At 44.8% G+C, this 13,194-nt stretch overlaps 1 protein-coding gene across 4 annotated transcripts in view; it reads right to left on the bottom strand.

The window, feature by feature from the left end:
* LOC107376898 (zinc finger protein 638) overlaps positions 1 to 4,096 on the bottom strand; it is a 39,731-nt gene extending 35,635 nt beyond the window's left edge. For 3 of the 4 annotated variants that reach the window (XM_015946215.3, XM_015946217.3, XM_070548100.1), the window contains exon 1: positions 3,868 to 4,096. The gene's annotated coding sequence lies outside the window, so the exon portion shown is untranslated. The remainder of the gene's footprint in view (positions 1 to 3,867) is intronic. The other variant, XM_070548099.1, reaches the window with a different exon arrangement.
* Positions 4,097 to 13,194: the final 9,098 nt, after the last annotated feature.

Here is a 13,194-nt window from a genome sequence, read left to right as displayed (position 1 = left end):
ACAGGGCCAGCCCAGTAATGATCTTGGTCCAAGAAGGAGATGTTTTTCCAGACGCCAAGAAAAACTAAATGCCAAATCCCTCCTGCAAAGTGTGTCACTGAGAGTTTAAAACAAAAAATATTCTTGTGCAAATATTGGTGTATTCACCTTTAATACTGGTTATTAAAATGCAGCAGTTGCTGGATTGGTGCAGTTCAAAGTGGAGGGCATCAAATAAAACAATATTAACATAAAGGTGAGACGTGTCATAATTCCCCCCCACCCCACCAGGAAAACTTCCTAGGGGAAACACTGGACAGACTTGGAGATTTTACAAGTCTACGCCCACCTCAGCCATCTAGAAAAGAATAGGTAATGTTCCCTCAGTGGAGACTTTTGGAGCAATAATGTGGGTTATTAAAGACGGAAGCCCAGATGTCTGGGTGTGAAAGGTCAGTTGTAGATAAACAGACACTAGTGTATCTGATCAATAAACCACGTTGAAGCGGTCATGTTTTTATTTATCTGAGTTTTTGATAACTTTCCAGCTCGTCATAATGACGTATGACAGTAGTGATTCATTCAGACATCTATCATTTATTCTCCCCCCCCATGATCAGCTCCTGTCACTCAGACTCAGCTGTCTCGGCCCCGCCCCTCTGAAGCAGCTCTCCTGAAGGTGGACTAAAAAAAAAAAAAAAAGAGTCCAAACGAGCAGAGGCGGTTTTACCATTAGGCATAGGTAGCCGGCCGCCTGGGGCCCCCTTGTGTTGGGGGTCCTCCTAGCCCTGACCACCGGCACCCCTCTGTTAATGCCACAATATTCTTATTACCAACCTGTCGCCGCAGACGGGATTGGACATGCTTCTTGTTACCATAATTTCTGAACTGTTCAAGATATCATTAAAATTCCAAAAGTGCTGAAATTAGCTGCACAAATCAGCACAAACAAAGCACTAAAAAAGTAGATGGTCCATTTTGGAGCAGTTTGGAGTAGTTTTGGAGTAGTCCGGGGGGACGGTGACCTCTGAATGACCTATTAAATAAAGTTCAATATCTCAAAAACCATAGCAGCACAAACGTCAATTTTACCTGCACAAATCAGCACAAACGAAGCACTAACCGAGCAGCCTATTTGCCTCCACTTTTGAAGCTGACGTGGGGTCAGCTTCACAGAGCTCAGTGTGAGGTGTGCAGGACTCTGCCTGCAGCTGGAGAGAAACTGCTTCAAGGCCTACTACATCAAACAAAAACGTCTGAAGGTTAACAAAAATAAATGATCTTAAAAACTGCTAAAAAAAGATACCAAGGTTCAAACTTTTTTAACAATAGATGCATTACAGTTCAAAGTTTAAATTGTTCATTCCAAATTGTTCGCCCAGTCATTTTAAAGTTCATGTTCAGTAATAAATGTAAAATAATTCAAATCCGTTTTTTGCTTTTTCACTTTTAGGCTGATTTTTTAAAAGGCTTTAATAGAAATAAATTCTAAATACAAACCATACACTAATAGCTGAGGTTGTTCTGAAAAAAGAAGAGTTACACACACTTTGTACTAGGGCTGCACAATATATCGAAAAATTATCGTCATCGCGATAACAGGACGTGCGATAGGCCATTCGCAAAACACGGCTAAAACAGCGATAAATGTTTGGTTCAAACATTTCCATCCGTGTCATACATCAGCTTTTTGTAAACCAGCTCAGTTTTTTACGCGGAAGTATTATTTGACCAATCAAATGTAGCCCTTCTGACATGCGGCCAATCAGATGGTTCCGTTCACGTAATACGCCCGCCCCCTATATAGACCCTGTTGGAAAGCAACACCCAAACTGAGTTAGCGGCGCCGTTCCCTTGGTCGTCATGCTGGCTCAGAGCAACGAACGAACTTTGTGCTGACGTTTCTGGATTCAGCTCTACTTTCAAACGTGAACGTGACTCCGCTCGGTGTCGTTAATCATTTTTACCGGGCTGACTCCGACATGTGCCGGTGAAGCAACTCACCTTCATGTCGCTAGTATTAGCCCCAGGTGCTGGTTAGCTTTCAGCTAAAAGGCTACAGCACTCTCCTCCCAGTCCCACCCTGCTAAAGAGAGCCTGGAAAAGTTCCCACACACATCAAAGTGGTTTTTCTTCATGAGTTTTTATAACCTTGTTAATCAGGATAGTTGATTTGCTGCTGCACATAAACTGTCAGTCAGAAGCTCTGCTAGCCAGTTTCCTTAGTTCAATTTGTTAGCTTATCAGAATCATGGTTGCAGTTTCATCATCTGAGCTGCTTTTTAAGATCTAGGTAAACTTGTTCAATTTGGCGTTAAAAACAAACGTTTTCACATATTTTCCATGTAGTTTTTTTTTGCCAGTTCCTCTTCTGAAAGGTAGACAATTGTTTTTCTCTTTCCCTCAGAAAATCTTAATATTCTCCTAGTTTGGCCCGGCACAGTTCACTTCCCAATTACAGCAACAGCCGTATATCATAACCACATAAGTGGAGAAAATATTTAGTAGCAATGAGAGAATTTGCTGTTGCATTTAAGCGATGTTAACTATTATTTAACATTTAAACTTATTTTCTGATTTTTTTCATTCAAAAGCCTCTGGTAAGTGATGTTTTTCTGTATTTGGAGCATCAGAAAAAGTTTTATGGTGGAGGTGATGTTTTAAAGTCACTGAGAAACTGCATGCATGCAGTTTGTTGTTTTGCTGCTAATACAGTAGCAGGTGCAGCTGCATATTTTTGCAATAACAATGTTATGTTGTAATGGAATTCATGCATTAGTTTTTGTTTGCTTTGAACCCAGAGCAGACGTCACACGCCAGAAGACATCAACACTGCATACTTTAGTATTTGTTCATTTATCGCGAGTAATATCGATATCGCAATATTAAGCACTGTTATCGAATATCGCAGGTTTTCCTAATATTGTGCAGCCCTACTTTGTACTTTTTATTACAATTTTACAGCCATAAGATTAAAAATTTACCAGGCGGCCCTGTTATAATTAAGGTCATAAGAGGTTTATAAGACGGCGATGCACAAACAGGAAGTGACTGGTAGTCATTCCACTCCAATCCAGTTGGTGGCAGTAATGCACCAAATGGTTGTTTGCCAAGTGCCATAAGACCACAAACAAGAAGAAGAAGAGAGGCAGGAGCGTTCGTAACAAACTCAAAGCCATAGTCAAAACATTAAGGATGACATGGAGTTATCCTAGTGGCTCCAATAAGAGAAAGCAGCAGCTTGCTTCATAAAAGCTTTTATTTTCACTTCTGAAAGTGACGTTGTTTCTCGATGTAAACATCAAAAGGAAGCAGAAAGGAAAGACAATGGAAAATGTTTAAAGGGAGGAAAACATAAACCAAATGGAAAACAGAAAAAAATAACTAAGGCAAAAGCACAGGAGCACTGACAGGAAAAAGAAAGCAGAGCAAATATTGAAAGCGCTCAAAAGGAGGGAAATACAGGAATAAAGAGGAGAACTAATAAAAAGGGAAAATAACTCATGTCAGAAGAGGGGAGAGTGTCGCAAATCCAGTTAAAGGTAAGATTGTTGAAAATTTTGTGTAAGGGGCCCCATGTCTGTGTTCGCCTTGGGCCCCCAAATAGCTAAATCCACCTCTGCAAACGAATATTTTAAAAATGTCAGTGGATGTGTCACGACGCTCGGCGCAAAACTCGCCCCGATCTTGTGGATTCTCGCACGACTGGAAAATCGGCTCCAAAAAGTGAAAAGGTCGCACACCCCGGCTTTACGCAGAGGATGTGCCTGAGAAAGTTGGTTATTATTAACCACTTACGTCAGATTACCACAAGAACATCATCCTGTTTAAGTCTACGCTGGTCTCCTCGTGAACTTTGTAGTTTTTACTTAAAAACAACTAACTTACCATCTGTCATGGATGACAAATCACAACTAACATCTTCTCGTGAACTAGAGGAGCGTCTCTAGTTTCTCCAGAGGAGTTATCACATGTCGATGATCACAACACGCTCGACCGACACTTCCACCGTTTGAAGTAAAAAACAAAATAGTAAACAAGCGTGAAAATGTTGCTCTGAACAGTCCGAGATGCGGGTCCGGTTTTTATCCAAGACTTTCTTTAAAAGAAAAAATACTATCTAAAGTTTCGCCTTCGTTCCGAAAACTTTTCTGACCAGCAGCGCCACCAGAGTTGCAGCCAAGAGGGAGGGGCTACGCCAGCCATCCTGGACATCTGATTGGTCACTGCTCATGCGCATCCTTACTCTGATTGGTCGCCTGACCTGTTCGTAGTAAGTATGAAACGAAACTTACGTCTCTCCTCCATTGCCGATCTAGGATCAGTTCTGAGATACAGCCAGTGGTACGGATAGATCTTTTAAACTAAATTAGCTGATTTCTAGTCAGTTGTTTAGCTTTTCACGATCTGATAACTTTAAATCATCCAAACAACAGGACATAGTTTTATTATTATTATTTTTTTTTTACAAAAACTTTTGTTCCTGTTCTACCCAAAAATGACTGTTACGCGAAAAAAACAGGTCTACAAATGTACTCCTAACATCCGGACTGGGGATCCAGGTCCGTGGAAGGCTGCTATCCTGTCTTTTCCCTGCTCCGCCACACCTGATTGTCCTCAGCAGGTGATTAGCAGGCTTCTGCAGAGCTGGATGAGCTGCTGAACAAGCGATTTAACCACTAAATCATCAGTGTTGGAGCTTAGAAACAACTAAAACATTCCGATACTTGTTCACCCGTCCCATACATCACTGTTACCCAACCCTGGTCCTCAACGACCACTGTCCTGCATGTGTTCCTTGTTGCCCTTTCAAACACCTGTGTGTCTCTGCTACCACACACCTGACTTCAATGAATGAGTGATTAACCAGTATCTGCAGCACTTGATGTCCTCCTGAGGAGCCATTGTAAATCAGGTGCTGAAGCAGAGACATGGAAAACATGTAAGACAGTAGTCCCTGAGGACCAGGGTTGGGACACACTGCCATACTTGTTTGATTTGCCAGCAACTGAACTTATTTAGCTTAGATCTGCTTCAACAGTGTGTGTGGGGTAAATATGACTCAATAAAGTCATTAAGTATATTTCAATGTCATATTTCGTTGTTGGTCTTTTCTCTAATATGTTACACACAGTAGATGTAACGTCCAAAAGGGTCAATTTTCACCCATAAATTGATCAACATAATAACCTTTCATCTACAGCATAAATCCACTTTCTATTTGGCCTTCCAGAACCAGAAGGCTCTGTTCAGCGCATGTTGACATTCCATGAAGACAAAAACATTCTCTCCTAAGGTCCTACACTCTCTGCATGAACGCCAGATGTCAACATTCTTCACTCTGAACAAGTGAAGACTCTGTGACTTTTACAACTCAGAAGCTTACAATAATCATGTGTGATTAAATGTTGGAGATAAATATAAGAATATCCCCTATTTACGTTCTTTACCAATGAACCACCTCAGTTCTGTGAAAGAAAGATTCAGACACTGTGTTGCAAATACAGGGTAGCCAACTCAGACCTCGTCTGCAGCAGAACTACAAAGAGGCTGAGCGAGTCACCGTTTATTTATAAAAGAAAGAAAAACAAATAAAGGGGTTTGACAAGTTACAGCTTGACCTGAACAACTTGACAAGAAGGGCATTTGTGTGGGGTGATTGAACGGAGGGATGTGTGTGTGTGTGTGTGTGTGCGTGCGTGCGTGCGTGCGTGCGTGCGTGTGTGTGTGTGTGTGTGTGTGTGTGTGTGTGTGTGTGTGTGTGTGCTCTAACCAGTGAGTGATGGGAATAATGCCGTTTAAAATAACGGTGTTCTTTTTTTGGGTAACGGAATAATCTATTTAATTACTTTTCCCACTGTTGCAACGCCGTTACCGTTACTGGGGACGGAAGGTTGTGCGTTACTATGTGCTTGTCGAACATTGAGCAACAGTGTGAGGCTTTCTGACCGCCACACTTCAGCTGCAGCCAGGGAGAGAGAGGTGTCGGTAACACACTTACAAACACGATGATGATTGGCCGCGTGGTCGGAGACCCTCACTGCCTCAGTCGCTGCATGCTGTAGACACAACAGAGCAGTGATGATGGGAATAACAGCGTTTAAAATAACCGTGTTACTAAAAAAATATTTTTTTCAGTAACGAGCAAACTAATTGATTACGTCTTCTTTTATCAAAACGTCGTTTCTGTTACAGATTAAAAGATGCATGTGTTAAGCAGCGTGGTGTGTTGAAGCTGTCATCAGCTCATCAGGAGTTAAAGAGGCAGATGTTTTCATCCAAGTGCATCACGGCCCGTGAAGACGAGAAAGTCTACGCCCTTCTTAGCGTGACAGCGAGACGTCTTGAAGGTCCGCTCACCTGGTCCCCGTTCAGACGTCTGATCTACCTTCCTAGATCATCCAGCTGTAACCTGTTTCTGATCATGTCTTTAGTCCCGCTGTAACACTGATGCATCAGTCTCAGACGTCATGGAGCTCAGGTGTTATTAGAACTACCTGTGTGTGTTTACCACCCAGCTTCAGCTCTTCTGTGGTTGGGTCTGACCCGCGTTAGTAAATGTAAGTCCTCCATCAGGCTTGTGTCTCTTCTAGTGTCATTTTAAAGGACTTTATTTAGTTATTTAACCATTACTAGATTAGCAGCAACAGAAATGCTACTAAAACACACAATTATGTGAAGCTGGAAAAATTAGAATACTGTGCAAAATTACATTCATTTCTGTAATTTAACTAGACTGAGAGACCATTTAAAGGCTCATGAACCTTTACAGGTGTTTCTATTTGCAATTTTAAATTATAGCTGATTGGGGTCTTGTTAAATATCACACAGAGACCTTTTAATATCTAGATAAGTGTATTGTTCCGGTTTGTAGCTCCTCTGTTAAGTGCTTATTTATTTAAATTATTCAGGTTTATAAAAAACATTTTGACATGCATTTTATTATGTTCCAGTCATTAGTCATTTATATTTCACTACTGTAGTCATTTATAGTAAATTAAGTAAGTTCAATTAACCCATTTTTATTGCATTCTTTAATGAAAAAAGTAACTAAGTAGTTATTTTTCTTGGTAATTAGTTACTTTTATAATCTCGTGACTCAGTAACTGAGTTACTTTTTTGACAAAGTAATTAGTAACAATAACTAATTACTTTTTAAAAGTAACTTTCCCAACACTGGCTCTAACAAACAGGAGGTCCTCCAGTTTCAGAGAAGGACGGTTGGGATTGGTTCCTGTTGAACATCGAATGAAAGTCAGTGTGTACATTGCATGCAACAGATAAAGTTTACTGAGAGCAAAGTTCCTTCAGCACAAACTTTAGAGGCCTGCATGACTATACAAAGAAATCTAAGAGCAGAATAAATTTTTATCCAATATTTCCCCCGTTTTTATCATTATATGATAACAAAACATGCAAGTATATAAAAATGAGTAACAGTATACAAGTGAATAATAAGATCAAAAGATAATAAAAAAGGAATACTAAGCATCATGATGACAGCACTCGCTCTTGCGTTTTCACTGTAAAGTTCACACAGTATCCTGACAAGAGGGTCCAAACAGTTTAAACAGCTTCATCTTGGGTAGATTCATCATACGGGTCATCAAAAATGACTACATCATTATCAGAATCATCATCAAAAACAAACACATTGTGTGCCATCAACAGGGGAAGCATTTGAACATTTACTTCCGTAGAGATGGCAGTAGTGATTAACTTCTGAATCAGTTGCCTAAGGCAGGGAATACAGCAGCATCCACATAAGGTCAGGAGTGCTTCAAAAACAGCTACGAAAATCAGGACAGAGGTCACCAAGGATTTATACTTGCCAAAACCATTGAGAAAATCGTCCCACTTAAAGGTGTCTAAACCCGAATGATCCTTCATCTTGTGGTTAAGTGTTCTGAGCCCATCCAGGACTTTAGACAAACTTCCATCTGCATGTTATTTGGTATTAGAGTACAATATTGCTCGGCAAACATAGAACAAACACCATTTTTCTCTGCCAAGAGCATGTCTAGAGCAATTCTATTCTGGAAGGTCATAAGTGAAGTAGCAGCCAGTTGTTCATGAATAGCATTAAAATCTTCTTCAGTGTAATTTCCCAAACGCTGGACGTTGTAATGGATATAATTAACACGATCAATATTCTTATTGGGTGTGACAGGGAAGAATGCAGAAAGAATAGGAATGTTCTCAAAACCTGCAACTACTTGGTCAGCTAATTTGTATTCATCGGGAACTTCATCTTTCGTCTTTGTCTTCCTCCGCTTATCCAGGTCTGGGTCGCGGGGGGCAGCATCCCAACTAGGGAGCTCCAGACCGTCCTCTCCCCGGCCACCTCCACCAGCTCCTCCGGCAGGACCCCAAGGCGTTCCCGGACCAGATTGGAGATGTAACCTCTCCAATGTGTCCTAGGTCGACCCGGGGCCTCCTGCCGGCAGGACATGCCCGAAACACCTCCCTAGGGAGGCGTCCAGGAGGCATCCTAACCAGATGCCCAAACCACCTCAACTGACTCCTTTCGATCTGGAGGAGCAGCGGTTCTACCCCAAGTCCCTCCCAAATGTCCGAGCTCCTCACCCTATCTCTAAGGCTGAGCCCGGCCACCCTACGGAGGAAACTCATTTCGGCCGCTTGTATCCGCAATCTCGTTCTTTCAGTCATTACCCAAATCTCATGACCATAGGTGAGGATTGGAAGTGGATCGACCGGTAAATCGAGAGCCTCACTTTCTGGCTGAGCTCCCTCTTTACCACGAAAAATCGGCTCAGCGTCCGCATCACTGCAGACGCCGAACCAATACGCCTCTCGATCTCCTGATCCCTCCTACCCTCAGTCGTGAACAAGACCTCGATATACTTAGACTCCTCCACTTGATGTAGGACCTCTCCCCCGACCCGGACTTGGTAAGCCACCCTTTTCCGGTAGAGAACCATGGTCTCAGATTTGGAGGTGCTGATCCTCATCCCAGCCGCTTCACACTCGGCCACGAACCTACCCAGCAAGAGCTGAAGGTCAGAGCTGGATGAAGCTAGGAGGACCACATCAACCGCAAAAAGCAGAGACGAGATTCTCCTGCCACCAAACTCGACACACTCCACACCACGGCTGCGCCTAGAAATTCTGTCCATAAAAGTAATGAACAGAACCGGTGACAAAGGGCAGCCCTGGCAGAGTCCAACCCTCACTGGGAACAGGTCAGACTTACTACCGGCTATACGGACCAAACTCACGCTCCTCTGGTAAAGGGACTGAATGGCCCTTAACAGAAAGCCACCCACCCCATACTCCTGGAGCGTCCACCACAGGGTGCCCCTGGGGACACGGTCATAAGCCTTCTCCAAATCCACAAAGCACATGTGGATTGGTTGGGCAAACTCCCATGCCCCCTCCATCACCCTTGCAAGGGTATAGAGCCGGTCCACAGTTCCACGGCCAGGACGAAAACCACATTGCTCCTCCTCAATCTAAGATTCAACTATCAATCGGACCCTACTCTCCAGTACCTTGGAGTAGACCTTTCCAGGGAGGCTGAGTGTGATCCCCCTATAATTGGAACACACCCTCAGGTAACCCCTCATAAAGATGGGGACCACCACCCTGGTCTACCACTCTACAGGAACTGCCCCCAATGACCATGCAATGTTGCAGAGACGTGTCAACCACTACAGCCCTACAACATTCATAGTCTTGAGATACCCAAGACGAATCTCATCCGCCCCCGGGGCTCCGCCGCTATGTAGTTGTTTGACTACCTCAGCAACTTCTGCCCCCGAGATTGAACAGTCCATCCCCAGGTCTCCCGGCTCTGGTTCCTCTTCGAAATGTGCGTAGGTGGGATTGAGATGCTCCTCAAAGTATTCCTTCCACCATCCGACTATAGCCCCAGTTGACGTCAGCAGCTCCCCATCCCCACTGTAAACAGTGTGAGCAAGTTGCTGCCTTCCTCTCCTGAGGCGCCGGACAGTTTGCCAGAACCTCTTTGGAGCTGATCGATAGTCTTTCTCCATGGCCTCACCAAACTCCTTCCACGCCCAAGATTTTGCCTCGGCAACTGCCACTGCTGCACCCCACTTGGCTATCCGGTACCTGTCTGCTGCCTCCGGAGACCCACAGACCAGCCACGCCCTGTAGGCCTCCTTCTTCAGCCTGACAGCTCCTCGAACTTCTGGTGTCCACTATCGGGTACAGGGGTTGCCACCACGACTGGCACCAGCCACCTTGCGACCACAGCTAGCAACAGCCGCCTCCACAATCGCAGAGTTGAACAAGGCCCACTCAGAGTCAATGTCCCCCACTGCTCTTGGGATGCGGTCAAAGCTCTGCTGGAGGTGGGAGTTGAAGACCATCTTGACAGGTTCTTCTGCCAGACGTTCCCAGCAGACCCTCACTATGCCAGGTCTGCCAGGTATATGCGGCATCTTCCCCTGCCATCTGATCCAACTCACCACCAGGTGGTGATCAGTTGACAGCTCCGCTCCTCTCTTCACTTGGGTGTCCAAAACATACGGCCGCAGGTCAGATGATATGACTACAAAGTCTATCATTGACCTGCGATCTAGGCTGCCCTGGTACTAAGTGTACCGATGGGCATCCTTATGTTCGAACATGGTGTTCGTTATGGCCAAACTGTGGCTTTCACAGAAGTCCAATAACGAATCACCACTCGAGTTCAGATCAGGCGGGCCATTCCTCCCAATCACACCCCTCCAGGTCAAGCTGTCATTGCCCATGTGAGCATTGAAGTCCCCCAGCAGAACAATGGAGTCCCTGGATGGAGCACTATCTAGCACTCATCCCAGGGACTCCAAAAAGGGTGGGTACTCTGAACTGATATTTGGCCCATAAGCACAAACAACAGTCAGGACCCGTTCCCCGACCCGAAGGCGCAGGGAAGCTACCCTCTCGTCCCCCGGGGTAAACCCCAACACACAGGCAGAGAGTCTTGGGGCTAACAAAAAGCCAACCCCAGCCCTCCGCCTCTCACCCGGAGCAACTCCAGCAAAGGAGAGTGTCCAACCCCTCTCAAGGACTTGGGTTCCAGAGCCAATGCTATGTGTCGAGGTGAGTCCGACTATATCTAGCCGGTACCGCTCAACCTCTGCCACAAGCTCCTGCTCTTTCCCCGCCAGCGAGGTGACGTTCCATGTCCCAAAAACCAGTTTCCTTGTCCAGGAATCGGACCGCCAAGGCTCCCACCTCAGTCTGCCACCCGATCCACACTGCACCGGACCCTTCATGTTCCTCCTGCGGGTGGTGGGTCCACAGTTGGATGAGCCCATGTATCCGGTTTGGGCTGGGCCCGGCCCCATGGGCGAAAGCCCGGCCACCAGGCGCTCACCCACGGGCCCCTACCCCAGGCCTGGCTCCAGGGGGGGACCCCGGTAACCCTCCGGGCCGGGTACTCCGACTCTTTGAATTTACATCCATGAAAGATCCTCCGAACCGTTCTTTGTCTCACCCTTCACCTAAGACCAGTTTGTCATGGGAGACCCTACCAGGCGCACAAAGTGCCCCAGACAACATAGTTCCTAGGATCATTAGGGCACTCAAACTCCTCCACCACGATAAGGTGACAGTTCAAGGTGGAGCACCGTGTTCATCGGGAACACCGCGTGGAATGCCGATGGCATCTATGTAGGTGGGGTCATTAGTGGATAACCAAGGTTTTTTACCTGTATTGCTTCATTTAACACAAGTCCATAGTGCTGGAATAACATTCTGCAGTTTATTGAACAGCTGGACAGGATCAACTGGGGTTACAGAAATAGGCAGGAGTAAGGTAACAAGGGCACATTGACCTGTGAAATTACCTGGAAGTCTATCATAAATCTTAGAGTCACCACGCCACCACCAGATGTCAGACCTAGACAGGGGTTTAACAGTTGAAGTAACAGTAGTAGTAGAAACACAATGACAAGGATGTTGCAAGCTGATGGGGTCACCAGTTGAAGTCATATTGATGCAGGTATAATTAGCTAAGGCCACCTTAGTAGAAAACAAAGGTTTATCTTTGGTGAACGATGTCAAGGGAATACTTTGTCAAATTTGGTACAATTTACAGACAGGTCGGAAGTCTTGGAAAACAATTCAATAACGCATTCAGAAGGAACAGGAGAGGGTATAATTGAGGGGATGGGTTGGGGCCCTAAACAAACCAGTCTTCTCCCAAAGATTTGACTTATTGTTCAGTCATCAGTAACCAGTTGTTATTCTGACCACTTATACCTGTGACTACAGTGAACCAATCATCAGCGGTGAGGTCTGAAGAGATAATGCTCACGGATTTGGCCGACTTGGATGCTGGTGCGGGCGCCAGTACTCCAGTGGAGTCATGGGTGTTTCGAAATGCTGCATTAGTTTCGCAAAAAGTTAATGTCCAGCAGGGATCCTCCCCAGATGCCCATGCACAGATCAGAAGAACGGAGCAGCTCGAGGCGATCGAAGGATTTAAGTGGTGTGGGAAATGGGGTTAGAGTGGAATTTATTCTGAAGCTGATGAATGAAGATGTGACCATGAAGTTGGAGATGATCTTTTTCCAGATTGGCTCGTTCCATCCGTAAGTGTCGGATGGCCAATTACCGGTGTTTGCAATGACTTCGCCCCATCCTGATCCTCCGTAAGGGGGCAGTCTACTGTGTTCCATATACCACTGGTAACCTGTCCACACCTGGGGACCATATGGTCAAACATGGCTGAGTCGCATGGCTGCCACTGGTATTACTAAGAGGACGTCCAGCCTGGCAGAGTTGTAGCACAGCTGCATATAGGTGCATGTCCTGAGGAGCAGGGGGAGGTGGATGAACAAGATGTTTAAATCAAATGTTTGAAAAATCTGTGCTTAAATCAATGAATTTCAAATGAATATTGTTCTTACAATGATCCATTTACATCACAAATCAGTATGTGTTTGATTTAACAAGTTAATCATTGTTTGCTCTCATACACATTACAATAAGATACATGTTAAGGTTAAAAACATTTTTGTATCTGAAGGAAGGCGTGGCTTTCTGAGGGATGCTGGTAAATACTCAGAAACATGTCAAATTCTGATTTGCGAAACTTGGCCAGAAATCTTAACAAAGTAGTTTAATAAAACAAGAATTACTTACCGAGTAATTCAGTTTCCAGCTGAGCCCCGATTCGGCCAAATTGGGAAAGAAGCAGCTCTTTTTAAACCATCTCCTTTGACCTGAAGTCAAAGCCTT

Source organism: Nothobranchius furzeri, chromosome 2 (assembly GCF_043380555.1).
Source record: "Nothobranchius furzeri strain GRZ-AD chromosome 2, NfurGRZ-RIMD1, whole genome shotgun sequence".
Classification (NCBI taxonomy): Eukaryota; Metazoa; Chordata; class Actinopteri; order Cyprinodontiformes; family Nothobranchiidae; genus Nothobranchius; species Nothobranchius furzeri.
Note: the sequence above shows the minus strand (reverse complement) of the source record. Positions and strands in the feature narration are given on the sequence as shown.